General features: G+C 40.4%; 1 protein-coding gene across 1 annotated transcript in view; it reads right to left on the reverse strand.

The window, feature by feature from the left end:
- Nucleotides 1–21,428, reverse strand: part of Rsbn1 (round spermatid basic protein 1) — a 47,953-nt gene that overhangs the window by 12,967 nt on the left and 13,558 nt on the right. The gene's annotated exons all lie outside the window — the stretch shown is intronic.

Genomic DNA, 21,428 nt, shown 5'->3' on the forward strand with positions numbered 1-21,428 from the left:
TGGTAAGGCGCTGGTCTTGAGCAAAAGGAAGCCAGGGACAGTGCTCAGGGCCTGAGTTCAAGCCACAGGACTGGCCATAAAACAAAGCAAACAAACAAAAAAAAATGAGAATGGAGTATTATGTCCAATACTGCTGCTACTTCTACATACTGAGAACTCAGTGGTCTATACAGATCCTACAAACACACTGTTGTCATATGTGCCAAGAGAAATGTCAATGTATAAGTTAGTCTACAGTGCTAACACCTCAAAGATATACTGAAGAAATTAAGAAGAATTTCTCTAAGAATAATGAGTTTTGAACTTTGAAAATACCTAATCACCGATCTACATGTAGTAGGGAAAAGATAAATGGTAAAATGACAAAGAAAGGGAGAAAAGAGCATGGCCAGATGAATCTTCCACATTCATTGTGCGTTTACTTCAGGCCAGATACCAGGCTGAACATCATCAAATTCAATGGCCCACATACCATATTAGGCATATATCTGAAGGAAATGAAATCAATGCACCAGAATATCTGCTTGAGCAAAAGAGCTCAGGGACAGTGCCTAGGCCGTAAGTTCACAAGCCATATCACCACCACCACCACCAGCAACAACAACAAAAAAGGTCAGGATACCTCCAGGTATTCTCCAGAATACCTGCTTCTTGAAGGACTAATCTCAATAGTAAAATGATGGTATCAGCTCAAGTGGTCAACAAGATGATGTGTGGTATATGTAACACACCCACACTACAAAATATTACATATCCATTAAAAATAAAGTCATGGGGGCTGGGAATATGGCCTAGTGGCAAGAGTGCTTGCCTCGTATACATGAGGCCCTGGGTTAGATTCCTCAGCACCACATATACAGAAAATGGCCAGACGTGGTGCTGTGGCTCAAGTGGCAGAGTGCTAGCCTTGAGCAAAAAGAAGACAGGGACAGTGCTCAGGCCCTGAGTTCACGGCCTAGGACTGGCCTAAATAAATAAATAAATAAATAAAAATAAAATAAAATCATGGGGGCTGGGCATGTGGCTTAGTGGCAGAGTGCTTGCCTAGCAGGCCTAAAGCCCTGGGTTCAATTCCTCAGCACCACATAAACAGCAAAAGCTGGAAGTGGTGCTGTTGCTGAAGAAGTAGAGTGCTAGCCTTGAGCAGAAAGAAGCCAGGGACAGTGCTCAGGCCCTGATTCCCAAGCCCCAAGACTGGCAAAAATAAATAAATTAATTAATTAAAATCATGTTATTTGAAGGAAAATGGGACTGGAGGACATCATATTGTGCAAGATAAGGCAAGCTAAACAACAAAAAAAATGTGTGCTTTCCTTCATATGGAGAAGCTAGACCTAAAAGCAAACATAATCATGAACATGAGCAAAAGTATATCCACCTGTATATATACATTCATTCGTGCATACAGACATACATGGCTAAGCACAGAACATGAGTCTAAGGAACTACTTAGGTTTGAAAGGAGAAAGGGAGAAAGAAAGACAGAGGGTGGATAATTTTAAGATACACTGTAACTATATACAACAACAAAAAGAACCTCAATGAAAGCTGTTGATCAGGAAGGAGGAATGGGGAGGGGAAAGAGATTGGGTGGGGATACTAGCCAGACAAGAGGCGAACCACACTGAAAGAGGATGGATTCTGTTGAAATAGGTATAGGCATGTATGAAAATAGAAACCATGAAACCTTTTTGGGAGGAAGGGGGGAAAGATATATAGGGCAATAAAAGGGAAGATATCTGATTGGAATACATTGTATACATGTGTGAAAATGTTGCAATGAAATCCCTCTTTGCATAACTAATGTATGTTAATAAAAATTGGGGAATCCAGGGGCTGTTACTTCATGTAAGACCCTTCACTTCAGACAAGTTGCTTTCTTCCTCTATCACTTATCTGTATGCCCATTGATTTTTCTTGAGAATCTGCCCAACTTGGACTGTCCTCTTTTATTCCTCTACCACATAAGCCTAGCCTGTTTGATTGTTTTGCTTGGTTGATTTTTTTTTTCCACATAAGTTCATGTGCTTGTGCTTTTTCTAAACCTGACCAGCCTGGAATGTGACCCTCCTACCGAGTAGCTGAGATTGCTGTCATGCACTATACCGTGCCCTGTCCATTTTCTTTTCTTTTTTTTTTTTCCTTTCTTTTCGTTTTTTGGTGTCAGTCCTGGGTTCTGTTCCTGACCTTTTTTGTTGTTGTTGTTGTTGTTGCTGGTGGTGGTAGTAGTGATAGGACTTGTGAACTTATGGCCTAGGCACTGTCCCTGAGCTCTTTTGCTCAAGGCTAGTGTTCTACCACTTTGAGTCACAGAGCCACTTCTGGTTTTCTGGTGGTTAATTTTTAAGAGTCTCATCAACGTTCCTATCCAGCTGGCTTTGATCCTCAGATCTCAGCCTCCTGAGTAGCACTAGAACCTGGCTCTTTTTGTTCAAAGTTAGTGCTCTACCACTTGAGCCACAACTCCATTTCCAGCTTTACTTTTGTGGGGGTGAGGGGAAGTAGTTTAATGGAGGCAAGAATCACAGGCTTTCCTGCCCTAGCTGTCTTCAAACTGCTATCCTCAGATCTCAGACTCCTGAGTAGCTGGGATTACAGGTGTGAGCCACTGGCGCCTGGCCCAACTTCTCTTCTAAGATCTCACTAACATTCTGCTTGGGCTGAGCCCCCTCTCTCCACCTCCAGAGTGGCTGGGATGCAGACACTGCCTCTGCATTCTGCTGGGATGTCCTCTTTCCTGTCGCCTGAGTGTTCAGCATCTTTCAAACACCAACTTTTAAACTCAGAAGTCTTCCTAAATGACCATCCATAGCCCTTCCCTTTATCTGAAATCTAAGGTTATCAGCAAGCAAATATACATTTTTTTCACAAGTTGAGAACATTTTGGGGCAAGAAGCATTTTGGATTTAGATTTTTTTTCTAGTTTTGGATTCTTTGTACACATTTACAGGCTAAGCATCCCTATTACAAAAATTCAAAATCTGAAATGTTCCAAAATACCAAATTCCTTGGTGTTGAGTTAACGGTGTTCAGCCTGCACCAACTCTCTGTGAATAGTGGCGTTCCTGCAGCCCCGAGCAACCTACCTCACAGGCAAACAGAATCTGCCAACGGATCCACACAATCTACTAGTACTTCTGTGTCCTTAAAAATGACAGCATCTGACAGAGAACAAACACATGGCATAGACCTGCCCTGTGGACAACAGGAGCTGGTCCTGTTTGCCCCTTATTATTATTTCTCTACGCTATCTCCAACTGAGAATGGACCTTTCTACAAGGTAGAAAACCAGATCCTATGCATACAAACAGGCTGGTTTTAATAGTCCACCTAACACTTCTACCGGAGATGGAGATTAAGCTGGGTGTGGTGGCACACTCCCATAATCCTAGCTCTCAAGAGGCTAAAACAGGAAGATCCCCAGTTCAAGGCAGACCTTGCCTCAAAAAAGAAAAATGAAGGTGAAAAGCCAACATGGACCTATAATATATGGTAGATCTCTGCTGAACATTCAAAAACAATTTTAATAAACAATTGTTATTAGTTACTTTTTAAAATTAATTCAATATATTTTTGTTTATGTGGTACTACAAACCCAGGACCTCATGCATGCTAGGCAAGCACTGTGCCACTAAGCCACATTCCCAGCACGTTATTGTTTTAAATACTACCTTTCTCCCCCCTTGATATAAAGCAATTTATATATTTCATCATTTAGTATTTCTTACATAATTTCTGATTGTCAGTTCCTTAGAGAACTTTTAAAATTAACTCTTCATGTTTTTCCTATAGAAAACTTAATACACACACACACACACACACACACACACACACAAAAGGATCAGAGATACTATTCTTGCATAGTGCAAAGTCCTAAGTTTCTTTATAAATCTTTTTCCCAAGATAACTTTAGGCGACCCTTAAGTAAAAACCACTCAGACCTTGCACATATCCATCCACTGGTGCTGGTGGGTCTACCACTTAGCTCAGGGGATCAAACCCAGGGCCTCACATGGGGTAGACAAGCACTGTACCATGGAACTAAGTCACCCCATCCCTTACTTGCATATTCTGTATGCACTACCTCCAGTAGGTTCATATGCTATAACCATGCTATAAAAAGTCATGGAGGCAACAAAGAAAAGAGAATTCTCATAGAGCGATTGAAGGGGGGAATGAAGAGTTAAAGTAAACCCCATTTTCAGGCAGCCCCCGTTTTGTTTTCTGTTTAAACTATGAGCAAACCCAGAGCAAGCTTATTAGGGCCCAGCCGGTCAAGAACTCTAACGGCCTGGGAATGCTTAACTCTAACTGTCCCCAGAATGTCTTGAGCCCTGAGCCAATCAGATTTGTACCTGTGTCCTAATCTTGCTTGCTTGAACACCTGATTTCTGTAACTTTGTTTTTTGCTTTTATAAGCCCTGTGCAATCGCAGCTCAGGGCTTCCTCATAACCTCCGCTGTGTTGGTGGGTAGGACGAGGCCTGGGCCGCGGCCCGCTTGAATAAAGCCTTGCCTTGCTTTTGCATTTCGGAATGTCTGAGTCTCGGTGGTCTTCTTGGTGGTCGTTTCCCGACTTGGCATAGCAGAGATAAGAAAGGAGGAGATGGAAGAATCCTTTCTAATCATTCTTCTAGCCTTCCTAAGTCTCAAACCTAAATAACTAAACCAGATTTCATCTTCAGTACCAGTTTTCCCCAAACACTCTCTTAACTATTCACAGTTATGAGAAATTCCTTTGCCACAGTAAGCTTCCAATTTATACAGGGTAGTAGTGCCTTGTAAGAAGAATGCCCTAAAGACCTATCTCCTATTTCAGACTTTATAGCTCAGAAATTCAAGGTCAATCCTAAAGTAGTACACTGCCATGTGGCAGTTTTCAATTTACTTGGCTTTTAAATTATGCAATCCTTAATGCATTATTAATTCGAAGGAATTTGTTACTTTACATTTTATACAGTAAGAATCAAAACTTATACATACAAGTCTGCCTAATTCAAACACCGCTAAATCCAACAATTAAGAGAAGACAATTAAAATCTGCAGGCATGTGGAATAATACATGACACAAACTCAAAGCATCTCTTCCTATTTGAAAATAGAGGAAGTAACTTAAATGAGAAAGGAAGGAAATAGTGAAAGAGGGGAGCATGATCACAAAGACAGCATATTTTTACGACCTCATAACTTTGTCAAAATCAGATTCTATTTTCCTCTACACACAAAGAAAAACTTCTCATAAGGATCTTCAAAGTGCATACCTTTACAAAGAATTAATATTAAACTTTTATTTAGTAGCAGAACAGACAGTAAATAATGCTATAAAATACTAGGATTAGATTTTGAGAGCTGTAATATACAATATCTGCAAAAGGTTAGGTTATCCTTGCTACAGAGTACTTATTTGAAAACCACAATTCTCCATTTTCATTCCTTTATACTACATTAGCCCCCTGGTTTTTTGTTGTTGTTGTTGTCAGTTGTGAGGATTGAACTCTGGGCCTGGGCACTGTCCCTGAGCTCTTCAGCTCAAGGCTACCACTCTGCCACTTGAGCCACAGCACCACTTCCAGTTTTCTGAGTGGTTTACTGGAGGTAAGAGTCTCAGGGACTTGCCTGCCAGGGCTGGCTTTGAACGCAGCCTCCTGAGTAGCTAGAATTACAGGCATGAGCCACTATCACCGGCTTCCCCCTGGGTTTTTAACCTGGGTTTATTTGGGTATGTCACCCCCATATCTAGCAGAAACCACACCATCTAATTCATCTCATATAACACCACCTACCTCATTCTCAGTCCTAGTACCACACCTGCCTACAAACCCCAAACCTGAAAATGCCTAACCTATACCTCCATACCTTCATGAGCCAATAAATGCCTCTTAAACTTAAGCCTAGTTTTAGTTGAATACCTTAGAACATGCATATAATGCACCCTGACATATGTTTCCCATCAGTATTCTAATTCTATAATGTCCCATCTTTATCAACTCACCTCACCTTTGTATGTTTGTTAAACATCACATCAGGGCAGTTGCTTCTGCCACGCCAATTATCTGAAACAGATCACTAATGACCTCCTTGCTGCTAAATTCAAGGGTGTTTTCAGTTGCTGGTTTCCTTCACTTCCCTCTCACTTCCCTCTTAGGATGTATCCTCTCCAAAATGTGGTTATTGCAGACTTGGCCTATTTCTCATTCAACGTACTATCTATGTTGGGAGGGTGAGGATGGTTTCAGTACTATAGAGGTAACTACAACTTGTACCTTATTAAATTCCTATTTCTCTATTAAAACTTCTAATACTCAGACCTTTACTTAAAAATCACACAGCAATTTAACGTTGGACCTTCCTACTATAAATTATTTTAAATAGCTCCATACTACAACATTAGGCTCAAAACAATTCTTCTGACTAGCAAAGTCCCTACTGATCTAGTATTCAAAAGCAGAGAGAGAATGAACACTGCCACATTTGCCACATTCTACCAGGAGGGAGGAACCTTTGTTCTACCAAAGGCCATCTGGGTCCTTAGAATACCAATCATGGACCACTCAAAATTATCAGTATATAGGCAGCCAACAAAAAAGTATATGTCTGTTTGTACTGCCATGTACCAAATGATTTTGAGAGTCTTATGGGGCGCCTATGGCCTAGATGTTCCCTATCCCTGAAAATTACATTCTAATTAATCCATGCTGCCCCAACAACTTTTTACATTTATTGTAGTATCTATCCTTGAAGATGGCTTAAAAAAACAAACTGAAGAGAAAGAGTAAAAGCGAGGTTTAGTTGCAAAGGAAGTCCATAAAACTGAAAGTTTTATACAAGTTGTTTATACAAGGCCAAAGAGGCTGAATATGTGGCTCAACATTACAGTGCCTGCCTGGCGAGCATCAGAAGGACCTAAGTAACAAGGAAGGATGAGGGGGAAAGGGAGGCAGAAGAAATGGAGGAAGAAGCAGGGGAAGAAGGACTAGAGGTATAGACTATTCTGCAAAGTTTACTTTTTACAGTGAACAAGACTTTAAAAGAATCAACACCGAGGACCAGAGCCTGAGCAGTATGAAAACAACCTCCTGTCTCAAGAAAAAAAAAAAAAAAGAGGAACTGTGTAGGAAGATACTAATTATCTCATATTGCATTTCACTAGAGAACGGCATTTAAAAAGTTAACAAATAGGGCGATAAAGGCTGTTAATTTAGACAAGGAGCTGGCAAACTACAACCCAGATACCAAATCGAGGATTGCTATGGAGTCATATGCATCCATTCACTACAACAGTAGAACTAAAGTAGCAAGTTCCCATGATGCAGACGTGCAGTCCTCAGACTCTAATATACTCAGTCCTGTACAGGGAACATCTGCTGGCTCCAATTAAAGCCACTTGTGAAAGAAATCATTGGCATTACTTTAAATATCTTTGTGGACGGGTAATTTGCATTAACCACTGCCGTGGTTATAATACAATGTACCTCTCTTATGAATATTTATTGAAATATTTACTGAATATATGCTTAATCTAAAAATGAGGTAAGCAACCATTACACTCTGGCCGAAAAAATATTAAATTTAAAAAAAAAAACTGAGGAAGAGCTGTTGATCAATAGTGTCTGTTACTTGAAATACATTTTTAATACATGCAAATGTTTGCAATATACTTGAATAATGATCAAAACAAGTTAGTCTATGAACAGCATTTATTCAACATGTACCAGCTGTGTAAATGGCATCAAACAAGCAAACTGTTATCCATAGGTAGGGAATACCAACTTACCCTAGCTACTCAGGAAGCTGAGATCTAACGATAGCAGTTCAAGGCCAGATCTCCAATTAACTGCCAAAAGGCTGGAAATGGAGGTGTTGCTAAAGTTATAGAGTGCTAGCCTTATGCAAAAAGGCTAATGGACAGGCCCAGGCCCTGAGCTTGAGCCACAGGACTGGCACAAAAGATTAGACACACAAAACAAATTAAATAAAAATTCCAGGGGTAACAACCAAAAGACGTTTCAGAGAAATTACAAGGGCAAAAAACATATTTAATAGCTGGGTATCAGTGGCTCACACCTAGAACCCTGTCTACTCAGAAGGTTGAGAACTGACCATCTCCATTCAAAGCCAGCAAACAAAAAAGTCTGTGAGACTCTATCTGCAACTAATAACCAAAAAGCTGGATGTTTGGCTGTGGTTCAGCTGGTAGAGTGCTAGCCCTGAGCAAAAGAACTCAGGGACAGCACCCAGGCCCCGAGTTTAATTCCCAGTACTGTCACACATTAAAAAATATATATATATGTGATCTGAACAGAAATGATGAAATGGAGGTAGCAACTATAAATAATTCTTTAAGAAGTCTTGCTATGAAATTAGATTGGCAGAAATGGAAATGTGAAAGGAGAATGTTTAGGATGAAAAGACTAAGCAATCCTCAGTCTTATATTGGTCTTTCATTCTCACCAGCAATGTAAGAAAGTATCTGTTGCCCTACAAACTTCAATGATAGAATGCTCCAAACTTAAGATTTTTAAAATAATTTAAGTAAAAACTGCATATTGTCAGCTTTAGTTTCATTGCATGTATGTATGTATTATGTATTTTCGGTCAGTTGAACTCAGGTCCTTGGTGCTGTCCTTGAGCTCTTTTGCTCAAGGCTAGTGTTCTACTACTTTGAGCCATAGTGCCACTTCTGGTTTTTGGGTGGTTAACTGGAGATAAAAGACTCACGGGGACTTTTCTGCCCAGGATGGTTTCAAGCTTTGATCCTCAGATCTCAGCCTCCTGAGTAGCTGGGATTACAGGTATGAACCAGTTCACATTTCATTGTTTTTAGTGAGAAGTTGTCTGTCTTTTCAGAGGCTAACAGACCACTCCTATTTTATTTTATTTTGCCAGTCCTTGGGCTTGAACTCAGGGCCTGAGCACTGTCCCTGGCTTCTTTTTGCTCAAGGCTAGCACTCTGCCACTTGAGCCACAGTGCCACCTCTGACCTTTTCTATATATGTTGTGCTGAGGAACTGAACCCAGGGCTTCATGTATACCAGGCAAGCACTCTTGCCACTAGGCCATATTCCCAGCCCCTCCTATTTCTTTTTCTGTGTCTATTCACTGTGTTACTTTATCTTGGATAGTTGGTGGCGCTCTTGCTTTTTTTCTAGGCAATTATGGGATTTTTTTTAGACTTCTTCATACAGAAGAGGCTCAAAGACCTTCAGTATTTGAAAACAAGAGAAAGTTTACTTTTATAACCTCATTTTACAATGTTAACCTTCATCACACTTGGAACTTACGTTTGTGATTCTCCCTCCTCAGCCTCGAGTAGCTAGGACTATAGACACTACTGTATCAACTCTGAGATGTTATCATTTTTACATATCATACATCTTAATTCTGGACTTACATTTCTATCTCACTGAAAAAAGATTCATAAACTAGAATACACTAAATAAACTGGAATGTATTTGTATCTGATTAGACACTTCTATTCTTGCCTTTCTGACTATTCCTTATTTATTTTTCCATATACTTTCATAATCACTTTTTTGTTACAGACCAAAAACAGAAACTAATTACTTTTATTAGGGTTGTGTTCAACTTATAGCTTAAGGAAAACTGATTATGATACTGATTTTTCTTATCCAACAATTTTCTTATCTTATATATGAACAGGTTTAATATTTATGGGAAAAAGGTGAGAAGGACTGCTATTCAAACATGACAGAGAACATCTCTAGAATTCTATTTCTCATCAAAATCCCATTCAAGTGAAAAGTAAAATAGGCTACAAATCCCAGAGAGTCAAAGAAAACAGAAGTAAAAACTACAGATACCATCTACTAAAACATTTCTGAAAACCTAATGATATATAGAGGAATCAGTAGACTGTGAACTTTAGATACTGAGTACTGGGCTGCACACCAGTAATACCTACTCTAGTAGCTCTGGGCAAAATATGGTGGTTCTCAGAAATTAAAAGCCCCAGAAAAAAGATATCTAAACACCAGTATTTGGAGTAGTCCTTCTAAGAGTCCTGCCTGATATCCTAGTGAGTCATCAACTGCTAACTCTCAGCTATGTGCTCAGAGAGTTTCTACTCAGTTTCATGTAAACTCGTGTTTAATATGAACAGATCACCAAATCATTTTTGGAAAAACAATCTAACATAAACAGAAAAACAATACAAAAAGAGCTTAAACAAAACAGACAAGAGTATCAAATAAAGTTTGAAAACAAGTATAATCAATATCATTAGGGATAGAAGAAGGCATTGCATCAATGAAACAGTAACAGCAGTTCTGAAAAAACTATCTGAAAACAAGAATAAATTCAAAATTATATGGAATTTATCAAGAATAGGAATAAGGAAAAGGCAAGAAAATTAGAGGAAGCCAGACACAGGTGTCTCATACCTGTAATCCTAGCTACTCAGGAAGCTGAGATCTTAGGATCAAGTTTTGAAGCCAGCCCAGGCAGGAAAGGCCATGAGACATTTATCTGCAATTAACTACCAGAAAACCAGAAAGGACGCTGTGGCTCAAAGTGGTAGAGTATTAGCCTTGAGTGAAAAAGCTCAGGGACAGTGCCCAGGCTCTGAGTTCAAGCCCCATGAAGGGGGGGGGGGGGAGATAAGAGGGGGGAGGGGGTAAGAGAGGAGGGGATTAGAGGGGGGAGATGAGAAAGAGAGAGAGAAAAGGAAGGGGGAGGGGGAGGGAGGAAGGGAGGGAAGAAGGAAGGAAGGAAGGAAGGAAGGAAGGAAGGAAGGAAGGAAGGAAGGAAGGAAGGAAGGAAGGAAGGAAGGAAGGAAGGAAATTAGAGGACAAACGAGCATAATAAGACCACCTTGTTAGAGAAAGAGACAGACACAAAGATGGAAACAAAGAGATGGAGAAAGGATATCAAAGTAAATTAAATTATAAAAATCAGCCAGGAGATCTAACATGGAAACTGATAAAATTTTCAGAAGAAAAAAACACAATAAAGCCTAGGGAAGGAAATGAACAATGAAGTAATATATAAGCTGGGGATATAGCTCCAGGTTAAAGTGCTGCCTTGGCCATACCCTTAAGACTCTAGATTCAATCTCCACCAAATGGGAAGAAAAAACTAATGATAAAGATTTACCAATTATATGTTGTTTTAATGTTCATACTGTAGAAAATGTACCCAAATGCAAGGATATGTATTTCCTTATCAAAAAGGTTAAGGGGAAAGAATTCAGTTGCACTGTTTATGTTTCATATCTTGAGCAAGATGACAGGAATCAAACTGCTTATCATCATTACTTATATCCTTTTGTATATCTGAAACATTTCACAGTAATTTTTTTAAAAGGAACTTCTCAAAGCACCTTATTGTTGGTAGTTTGAACTTCTATAATAAATTATAAGAACCCAGAGAATGGATGGAAGGAGGGATATAACTGTATTTCTCAACAAAAACACTAGAAGTTTAAGATATTAGACCAATGCCTCTATGCATGAAGAAAATGACCTCCAACCTAGAAATTCATACCTATCCACACTGTCACCAAAAGTTATAACAGAATGAAGCCTTTTCATGCATCTGAGTCTTCAATCATTGGATCTAGGTAATAGTTACTGGGTCTTGAAAAGGAAACAAATCCCAGGATATACATGTGGACAGACATTTATACAAATGCTTACTGTAAGGCAGTTATATGCAAAACAATAAACAAGCAGGCATAGTGACCTACAAATTAAGGGTGAGGTCAGTCCAGGCAAAAGTTAACAGGAGACCCCATATGAAAATCAAACTGAAAGGACCAAGACCCAGGGAGTCATGGTTCAAATGAAAGAATGCCCACATAAGCTTCAATTTCCCAATAACACACACACACACACACACACACACACACACACACACACACACACACTCCAAGAAAATGGAAAAAACTCCAAACAATATAAATGTCCAAAAACAAATAAATTGCATTTAACAGAATATACTAAATATAGGCTTAAAAAAATCAATGCGCTGGGTGCTGGTGACTCACACACATGTAATCCTAGATATTCAGGAGGCTGAGATCTGAGGATCATTGTTCAAAGCCAGCTGGGGTAGAAATGTCCCTGTGAGACTCTTACTTCCAATTAACCACTCAAACACCAGAAGTGGTGCTGTGGCTCAAAGTGGTAGAGTGCGAGCCTTGAGCAAAAGAGCTCAGGTACAGTGCCCAAGCCCTATTTCAAGTTCCACAACCCAGGAGGGAGGAAATGAATGAATGAATGAATAAATAAATAAATAAACTGGAGTTAAATGTATCAGAAAATGTTGAATCAAACCATCCTATAGGAACATGTAAATATACTATTTATAAAATTGTTGAGGAGGGGCTAGGAATGTAGCTTAGTGGTAGAGTGCTTGCCTAGCAGGGGTTTGATTCTTCAGTACCACATAAACAGAAAAAGCCCAAAGTGGCGCTGTGGCTCAAGTGGTAGAATGTTTTAAGCAAAAGCAGCTCTGGGATTGTGCCCAGGCTCCTGAGTTCAAGACCCAGGATTGGCAAAAACAAACCAAAATATTGAGTAGCAGCACTCACTAAACTTGAGGTACCTTATTTTCTAGGCGTGGCTCTATCACTTCATTCTTGCCCCCAGTGTGAAAACCAAGGAAAAGTGTAGCTCCCCAAGCTCCTAGAAACAACAGGGCTTGTAAAATTTCACTGTCTTAAGACTTTACTCTTAGCTTCTATAACTCCATTTTGGTGACTTAATGCTAAAGGGCTGCACCCCCACCCGTGAGACTAATTCCTTGTAGTGTGACATTTAAAAATACATGTAAGACCTTGTTCCTCTCTGTATCTAGGTAGCAACCATAGTAGTAGCTACAGAAATGCCATGGTGACTGTCGGGTTGGTTCACTTAGGATTGAGTACTGGGTTGTTTTAGCCCGCTCATGCTTGCTCAGTTGATGTTAGGCGAACATGGTAAAGTTGATATTAGGTCAGCCTGACCACAAAATTCTGCTTCTGTACATGGCTTGCTTAACCCGTTTGTGACTTGCTCTACCCTCTGCACTATAACCCCCTGCGTCCGTGCTGTGTGACCCCCTGCTGAAGAATGTGTAGCTTCTGCCTTTAAGAACGCAGCCCTGCGGCGGCTCGCTGTTCTTCTTCACCATCCGGAGGGTGGAGAGCAGACCCTGTGCACAGCTAAATAAAGACTCCTCATCTGATGGGCTGAGGGCTGGTGGCGTTCTTGTCATGGGTGCGAGTCCGGGTAGCCAGGACACTGCACCCAGCCCTTCAGCTTTTAGTTTATTTTTTGCCAGGTCCTCAGGTTTGAACTCAGGGCCTGAACACTGTCTCTGGCTTCTTTTTGCTCAAGTCTAGCACTCTACCATTTAAGCCACAGTGCCACTTCTGGCTTTTTCTGTATATGTGGTGCTGAGGAATCGAACCCAGGGCTTCATGTATATGAGGCAAGCACTCTACCACTAGGCCATATTCCCAGCCCCTTTAGTTTATTTTTGAGAGTAGGCCCTGCTAACATTTTCTCCTGGTGAACCACACCCCCTCCTAAGCAGCTAGAATGACAGTTGTAAAATACCTTGTGTGGCCTTGTTTATAAAGCATTTTTGTTTGTTTGTTTGTTTGTTTTTGCCAGTCCTGTGGCATGGACTCAGGGCCTGAGCACTGTCCCTGGCTTCTTTTTACTCAAGCACTCTTGCCACTAGGCCATATTCCCAGCCCCATAAAGCTTTAATGTTTGACTGCACCTCTTCCCCTTTTTGATGACTTCATTCATGTCTCGTGACTGGTGTCAGAAGTCTGTCCTACCAACTCACTGTGCCCTCCCCCTCCCAGGATCTGTAAGTAATAAATCTTTCAAGTTATTTCCTATTCAGGATGATATAATGAATTTGTCCTTTCCAGCTGAAGATCCAGGGTACTACGGCAGAATGCAAGTAAAAATAGAAAGTCAAGCTCCCAGTGCCAGAGTAAAGGTCAGGTAGACATAAAAAGGGCCCAGGTCAGACAAAAGCCATGTGTATGTGCACAAGTACAGAGGTTTCCTGAGGTGACAGGATGCAAAGGTAAAAGCACTCCCTAAGAGCACACTGAACACCCATATCCAACTTTCCTTCATTTCCCATACGAGGGCAGGGCTGCTAGCTGCTCTTGTCCTACCTAAAACCCTAATTTAGCTGGAGACTCTCAAAACACATATGTAGCAATAAACTTTCTTAAAAAACCATGAGAATGATAAACTATAAATTCAGAATAAAGGTTTACTTTTGAAAACAAAGGAAAAATTTCTTTTTACAATATGAATGACATACAAAGCAGCAATTTTCTGAATATCCCTTTCCATTATGTGAAAGAAAGAGTGAAAACTTGGGGAGGGGAGCAACAGATTGCTTGAAATAATGTGTGAAGGCTGTGCAACACTGTGAATATAATTAATGCCATACAATTACACACTTAAAATGGTGAATTCTTTTTTTTTTTTTTTATCAGTGGTAGGGCTTGAACTCAGGGCATGGGCGCTGTCCCTGAGCTTTCGTGCTCAAGACTGTCACTCTACCACTTTGAAGCACAGCTCCACTTCCAGTTTTCTGGTGTTAACTGGATATGAGTCTTAGTCTTTCCTACCTGGACTGGTGCTGAACCGCAATCCTTAGATCTCAGCCTCCTGAGTAGCTAGGATTACAGGCGTGAGCCACCAGTGCCAGCTTAGTTAAATTTTTATACATTTATGACAATTAAAGGAGGCTCAGAGATACTTCTCAGAACACAAAATAGCCTCCTCCAGGGTAGCAGAGGAAAACAATTCCACACAGCGAAGTGTTCACAATCACTATGGAGAAAAGACAAACAAGCTGACCAAAGAACAGAAGCCAGCTTCCTGATGTTTACCTTCCCAACCCAACTCCAACACCCCAAAGTTAGATAAGCAGAAATTGAAGAACTGAAAAAAGTGAAGCAACAGACGTATACCAACAGAGAAAACACCCCTTCGTAAAATTAGAGATGTGTAATCAAAGAAAATATGCCTATATGAAAATAGTAGTTAGCTTTGCATGCATTCAAATGGTTTATGTTTGCTGTGAAATATTTATTTTCTTTAAATATAGACATTACTCTGTTGAGCAGTATTGTTCTTTGGATTAGAAACAACTTTACAAAGTTCTCAATTGTGTCCATAAAACAGGCATCTTTTACAAATACTAGGTTTAAAACCTAATAGAACACCAAGCTAAAACCATACTCAATGGAAAATCCTATGTTTCAGGGTAGGAGGGTAGATTATTCCATGTAAATCACGTTTCCGGAAGAAGTCCATCTAAGCTGATTATTTAACAGAAAGGGGAAAAAAAAAAACTAGCCAGTACTCATCCTAGCCTTGTGACCTGTAAGTGGAAAGGCATTCTTACTTTAAAATGTACAGTTAAAAATCAGAACAAGTGGGCTGGGGATATGGCCTAGTGGCAAGAGAGCTTGCCTCGTATACATGAGGCCCTGGGTTCGATTCCCCAGCACCACATATACAGAAAACGGCCAGAAGTGGCGCTGTGGCTCAAGTGGCAGAGTGCTAGCCTTGAGCAAAAAGGAAGCCAGGGACAGTGCTCAGGCCCTGAGTCCAAGCCCCAGGACTGGCCAAAAAAAAAAAAAAAATTTAAAAAAAAAATCAGAACAAGTGCAGAGAACTGGTGGCTCATGTCTATAATCCCAGCTATGGGAGGCTGAGATTGAGGATCACAATTCAAAGCCAGCCCCAGCAAGAAAGTGCATGAGACTTTTTTCTCCACACTACAAAAAAGCCAGAAGTGGAGCTGTGGCTCAAGTGGTATAGGGCTACTAGTCTTGAACACAAAAGCTCCAGGACAGCACCTAACCCCAGAGTTCAAGCCCCATGACTGACCAAAACAACAACAACAACAAAAAAAAAAACCCAGAACAAGTGAGTTCATTAGTTCATTAGAAGCTGTAGTTAGAACAAGAGAAAAAAAGAATCAAACCTACCATTTTTATTTATTCTGTTTATGGTATAAAGCCAACTACTTCAAAATATTTATTTGCCTTCCTTTCAATCAGTGCACTGATGGGCAGAGTTCCTTATAATTTCAGCTTTTCAAACCACGTATCACTCTCCTAGTGAGCATTATCACCTCACTATTAAATGCCAATTAAACTCATCAAAGAGCAGGCAGCTTAAAATGTAAAGCCATGTCCCAACACATAAAGGGAGACAATTTTTTTTTCCGAGACACACTTTATTAAAATTGACCACTTTAATCCTATTGGCCATTACCATTTTATAGAGACAATAGGGTTCAATAGGGTTCTTAGAACAAGCCAAGAATTGAAGGTCTCCTGTCATAAAGTTACAGTTTAAAACTTCTATGTGGGCTGGGAATATGGCCTAGTGGTAAAGTGCTCGCCTCGTATACATGAAGCCCTGGGTTCGATTCCTCAGCACCACATATATAGAAAAAGCCAGAAGTGGTGCTGTGGCTCAAATGGTAGAGTGTTAGCCTTGAGCAAAAAGAAGTCAGGGACAGTGCTCAGGCCCTGAGTCCAAGCCCCAGGACTGGCAAACAACAAAACAAAAAAACTACTAAGAATTTTGAAGTAGCCAAAATAACTCTAAGCAAAAATATCAAAATAATATTAATTCCTATGAAGGGAGGAAGGGAGAGAAAGGAGAAAGAAAGGGAAAAGGGGAAGAAGAATCGGGAGAGAGAGGGTAAGAGTGGGGAGGGGAAGGAGATTAAATACATTCCTTTTTTTGCGGGGGGGGGCAGTTAAGGGGCTTGAATTCTGGGCCTGGGCACTGTTCCTGAGCTTTTCAGCTCACAGCTAATGCTCTACCACTTTGAGCCACAGTGCCGCTTCCTTTTCTGATGGTTTCTGGCTTTGAACTGCGATCCTTAGATCTCAGCCTCCTGAAAGCTAGGATTACAGGCATGAACCACTGGCAACTGGCTACATTCCTTTTTGAACGTGACTTTTTCTCCATTAACTGACCTAAAGGTTCTGTAGGCACTCAAACTTTTTGGTCAAAATTGGCATTCTGCCAGTGATTACTTAAAACCTGAGCAATCCTACAGAATTATACAGTCAATACATATGAATTCCTTTTGATTAGAAACTCAAATTCAAAGTTAACCTGTATCAATTATGAAAGTTAAGTAATCAAACAAGAACCAGTTTGGTGCTTCAACTGATATGAACTTATCTTGAGTATTAAAATATTGAATATCACAAAATATTAGTTCTGCAAATATCCGTGTGTGTGTGTGTGTGTGTGTGTGTGTGTGTGTGTGTGTGTGTGTGTAGTTCAAAGCACAATTTGAGGGGCTGGGAATATGGCTTAGTGGTAGAGTGCTCGCCTTGCATGCATGAAGCCCGGGTTTCGATTCCTCGGCACCACATAAACAGAAAAAGCCAGAAGTGGCGCTGTGGCTCAAGTGGTAGAGTGCTAGCTTTGAGCAAAAAGAAGCCAAGCCAGGGACAGTGCTCAGGCCCTGAGTCCAAGACCCAGGACTGGCAAAAAATAAAATAAAACAAAAAAGAACAAAAGAAAAAAGAAAGCACACTTTGAGAAGCAAGGTAAATAAAGGTATAAAAAGCATAATTTACAACAGTCTTGGTCTCATGGCTTACAAAGCACTTGATGGTTCCAATTAAATAACTATTTGATCAACCTAACATTTTTCCATCCTTATCTCACCTGATTCTTTATACAGTTTTGTAATATTTGCACCATTTCATTCTATTTAGATTCTAGGCAACTTGGATCTTAGTCTTCCCTCTACTTGTATGTCTTTATGGTCTCTTTTCACCATGCTTAATGTCCAGATACATCATCATATTCCACCCTTAGCTTCATATCTTTTCCCCTCTTACCATCTCTAGATTGCTCATACACTAGAAGATTCACCTTGTGCTTCTCCAGTTGAGATGTCTCCAAACATAGATCCACATATTCAACTACATAGGACACTTCTAAACATAGGCCCAAGTGGATAACCAACTCAAAATAACTCAGGAATCCAGGTCTATAGTTCACTGGTACAGTGCTTGTCTAGCACCACAAAAAAATGGAATCAAAATATCTCAAACTGAACTCATAGACACTTAACACCCCCCCCACAGCTTTTCCAAGCCTGTATTTCCTTTCTACAGCACCTCCACCACCCAAACCACACAGTAAGACTGCCTCAAGCCCAGCTGATATCTACCCTGTAATTATTTGCAAAATTTCATTCTTTAATACCCATACCAGGCCCTGATTACTAACCAGTCTCCTTGCTTCCAAACTCATTTCTACTCAATCTCATCCCTACACTTCCATAGAATAATCTTTGCAAATGTAAAGTTGATGACATTCTCCTAAGATTCACCAAGTACTACATTACCTTCAAACAAAAAGTTTTTAAAAATATGTCATATAAAGCTCTCTTTATTCTTCATTATCCCTCTCCCACTTTCCTCTCTCTTCCCTTTTCCCTCTTTTCTCTCCTCTTCCTTTTCTCTTCCCTCTTTTCTCTGTCCTTCCTCCTCATCCCCTCCTCTCCTTGTCTTCTCCCTTCTCTCTACTGTTCTGTTCTCTCTTGGCTCTCCACTCCTCTCTTCTCAACTCCAGCCACTCTGAATAGTCAGGATTTCCCCTTTTCACTGTCAAGTTATTTGCAGCTCTCTGAAAACGGCACATTCTCAAATGTCTCTACATCTGCATAGGCAATTAATTCCTCTCATTAAAAATGTCCTTACCAGGGGGCTGGGGATATAGCCTAGTGGCAAGAGTGCCTGCCTCGGATACACAAGGCCCTAGGTTCGATTCCCCAGCACCACATATACAGAAAACGGCCAGAAGCGGTGCTGTGGCTCAAGTGGCAGAGTGCTAACCTTGAGCGGGAAGAAGCCAGGGACAGTGCTCAGGCCCTGAGTCCAAGGCCCAGGACTGGCCAAAAAAAAAATGTCCTTACCGGGCTGGGGATATGGCCTAGTGGCAAGAGTGCTTGCCTCGTATACATGAGGCCCTGGATTCAATTCCCCAGTACCACATATACCGAAAATGGCCAGAAGTGGCACTGTGGCTCAAGTGGCAGAGTGCTAGCCTTGAGCAAAAAGAAGCAAGGGACAGTGCTCAGGCCCTGAGTCCAAGCCCCAAGACTGGCCAAAAAAAAATGTCCTTACCAAGTATTAATCTGCCTTCACAATTCTACTAGTTTCACATTGCTTAAAAAATACCTTTCTAGGGCTGGGAATATGGCCTAGTGGTAGAGTGCTTGCCTCGTATACATGAAGCCCTGGGTTTGATTCCCCAGCACCACATATATAGAAAATGGCCAGAAGTGGCGCTGTGGCTCAAGTGGTAGAGTGCTAGCCTTGAGCAAAAACAAGCCAGGGACAGTGCTCAGGCCCTGAGTTCAAGCCCCAGGACTGGCCAAAAAAAATAAATAAAATACCTTTCTAATCAACTCCAGTCTGAGTTAGCAACACCACAAGACCCTGCTCCCTCCGCAGCAGGTTTTCATATGCACAACTCTACTACTGAAACTGCTTTATAATTGCTGGTCTATTCACCCCACTCTACCCAGACCAATACAGTGTAGAGTACAGGACAAGAGTACAATCCAAATGCTGGATGAACTATTCTGATGCATAGTCATGGATAATTATTATGGCTAGATATTCAAATTATAAACCATCACCAGTAGCTATCTCTACAGTTAAAAAAAAAAATTGAGGGCTGGAGAAGGTAGCTCAGTAGCACAGCACTTGCCTAGTTTGTGTAAAAGCTCTAAATTCAAAAAGCTCTAAATTCAGCTCCATAATTTTTTTTTTTACTTTATTAAGTTTGGGGTGGAGAGGGGGTATCAGGATTGAAAGGCTTTGTGCATATTAGACAAATGTTCTATCACTTGAACCACAACCTAGACATCTTGTTTTTGTTTTTCTTGTAAGGTCTCAAATGTTTTTGCCAGGCAAGACTCAGACCTAGATCCTACTACCTTTTCCTCCAGAGTAGCAAGACTTATAGACATTAACCACTATGCCTAGCCCTTGACTTTATTTACAAGTTAATGGAACTTCATAAGCCTTTACAAACATAAAATTCCAAAATACACTAAGTGCTTGATTTCCAGCATTTAGTTATTTGTTAATATTGGAAACAAAACCTTTCCCACTACATCTTAAACTAGGATATTTGAGTTTTACCAACCATGGTGTTAATCAAATAAGAGCACAAATCTCTTCCCCCCCCCCCACCAAGACATGACATAATGGTACATGACTTGTTCATATATCTTTGCCTTTTCTGACTAGCTAGAAGACCTCTGCTAGTGCATAGCAGGGATAAAAGATGCTTACTAATCCCCTGGTTGTTCCTAACATTCAGATATGTCAAGGCATTTCCACAAACTATGAAGTACTAAACAAATCTAAACTATTCTATTAGCTTCCATCCCAACATATCTACCAAAGATTTTGCAAGTTCAAATTTTAAGTTTCATGGGCTAATTCAACCTCCCCCATACTTCTCTCCAATAGCTAAAAATTAATGAATCATAAATTCCAGGACCACCAAAACACAAGACCCATTCCAAAGCCTCAATATTCTTGCATGGCTGAAGTGTTTAATGTCTAATTTCACAATCTGGCATGTTCTTTAGAATAAATCTTAAGGTAAGTTGTTGGCACAGTCATTTAAATTTCAGCCCCATTTTTAAAAATTGGAAGACAAAAATCAGCAGGGAATATTATCTCAAGATGTCTTCTTTTATTGGTTATTTATTCTGTTGCCATACAAATTTGAGCCACTATAGACTAAAAGTTACTTTTACAAAATTAGAATTTTCCCCTACAAAATTTCGGGCACATTTTCCAGATAGCTTGCTGGTCTATCAGACCAGAAAATTTGCTGCATTTTGCTACACTAAAAAAGTGACAGAGTATGTTAAACTCAGCTCTCAGCAATAGTTGTGGGCAACTATGGGCAAGATTAGAACTGTTTTTGGTCTCTTCTGAAGTATTTATAAAAATAGGATACCTAAGCCTTCAAGCATCTTGAAAGTGCAAATCTCCTCTAAAAAAAGGGGGGAGGGAATCTACTACCAAAGTCAGCACTTCAGTACCTGATTGTAGTAACAAGGCCAAAATCCAAGACGAAGCCCCTTTATTGCACACCGTGTTCCAACATCGTGGGCAGCCCCATCATGCGACCTCTCCAGACTGGCTGCTCCTGCTCTCTCTACTGCAGAGAGAACTTCAATTAGAGAAATTCTGAAGCTCATACATCTAAGCTGAAGGCTCCCCTCATTGGAGGCTCCGAATAGTAAGACACCATAAAAAGATTTGGGTTAGAGGAGGTTCAGACACATCTAAGTGGCTTGAAACCACTATAATGTACGCAGCTGAGAGCCTTCGATGCAATGAAACTTACTTAAAAAATAAAATCTCTATTG

Source organism: Perognathus longimembris, chromosome 15, assembly GCF_023159225.1.
Source record: "Perognathus longimembris pacificus isolate PPM17 chromosome 15, ASM2315922v1, whole genome shotgun sequence".
NCBI lineage: Eukaryota > Metazoa > Chordata > Mammalia > Rodentia > Heteromyidae > Perognathus > Perognathus longimembris.